Here is a 1,787-nt window from a genome sequence, read left to right on the forward strand (position 1 = left end):
AAAAAAGCAGTTTCCTCTCTAGACAGCAGAAGGGGCAGCAAGAGGGGCACAGAACAGATGAGAAAACAGCCAACTCATTTACAGATTTTCTCATTTGAGGTTCTTGATACAAAAACATTCCTGGTTCTGATGTGCAGACTGAGGCTTGTCTATATATTTATAAAATTAAGTGAAGTGCAAATCACACTAGAAGATTTATGCTAACGGTGTTTCTAAAACACACCAAAATGAGTAGAATGTATCACCAACTGCTTCTAGCAACTATGCTTGTTCCACAGAAACATTTTTAATAGTTAAGCAATTAAAATAAAATAGTGCAGTAGCTGAATTTAAGCCTTCTGGATTCAGTGTTATTCATTGCCACGGACACCCTCAATATCATCACTTAGCCTTCTGCTCCCCCTGTTTTCATACAGATAACAGAAGCATCTCATTCAAAAACAGTGTTGCTGAAAACTCCTGCTTAGCTCTTTCTTAACCCTCAAGGTGCCTGCAGCGCATCAGCATGTTACTTGGCAGTACTAGAGGTTCTCTGGTTGCCTGAAGCTGTGATTTTATGGTGTTTCCAAATTAATAGGACTATGCAGCTTGTCACCAAGCTTGTCTTTAAGCTTGGCTGGAATACAGAAACTAGAGGGTCATCCACCTAAAACATCTGGAAGGCTCCATCTCATTCCGAGTGTGCATCTGGTACACAGACAGAAGAATAATCCTCACCAAATGCAGTTGTTACTTTAAAGCACAAAGGGAGGACATGCCCCCTACATAAAATGGCCAAGTAGCTAGGGCTCTTGTCAGGACATGTGAAACAGGTTTACTTTCTTTCACTTCCTGAGGGAGTTCAGCTCCTCCTCATTTCCTACCTCTGGAGAGGTTTATTTAATCTCTTGGCGAGGTCTTATTTTGGGTGGGAACATTCTTTACCTCTTCTGCTGAAGCAGCATTGTCATGCAGGAAAATATTCCAGAGCCACTGTGGAAGACAAGAAGGATGCGTAACTCCCTCCCACGCCTGCTGTAGGCAATCCCATTCACAAGTCTGGAATGTACTGTGGGAAGCAAATGTCTCAACATTAGGCACTGGGGAGGTGTGTCTCTGTGTTTACACACATGTACACAATTTTAGCTTTCTAAATCCCATACTAAATTTGCTTCAATTGTACTTTACCTAAAAGAACTGCTAGGCGGATAAGTAAACCAAGAGTTCAGAGACTGATGTAGTGAGTGCTGCATAAGTGCTCTGAATAGAACGTGAATGGATGGATTTGGATTTTATCATACATACAACAAAATTATGAATATGCATGGAAAAGTAAGTTACTGTTTAATATCACAATACCAGTAAAAAGATACGTTCTTTAATGAAGCATTTTGGGGGAAGTTGTACAGTTCGGACAATTTTAATGGAAGTTCGCAACTTGATATTTTAATTTCACTAGAACATTTTAGAACAGAAGAAATTTGGATTAGGTATTGACAGTGCCACCTGATAAAATGTGTGGTGAAGTTTGAACAGCAGATGTCTCACCCAGGGATGCTTCCCTGAGGAAACAGCAGGAACCTCCTGTACACTCACTTTGCCTGGCATTCATCTCCCGACCAGCTGCCAATTTTAAACTATAGCAAGTCTCTCAGTTTATAGTCCTTTCAAGCTAAAATCTGTTACATTTGGGGAAAAATAGCAATACTTATGTAAATCAATAATTGCATTGTATGTAATACAGTAAATCCATAACATGCCTAGAGTGACACTAACAACATCATGCACGGGTGTGCCATCAAGCAATA

Source organism: Meleagris gallopavo, chromosome 5 (genome assembly GCF_000146605.3).
Source record: "Meleagris gallopavo isolate NT-WF06-2002-E0010 breed Aviagen turkey brand Nicholas breeding stock chromosome 5, Turkey_5.1, whole genome shotgun sequence".
In the NCBI taxonomy this organism is placed as follows: Eukaryota; Metazoa; Chordata; class Aves; order Galliformes; family Phasianidae; genus Meleagris; species Meleagris gallopavo.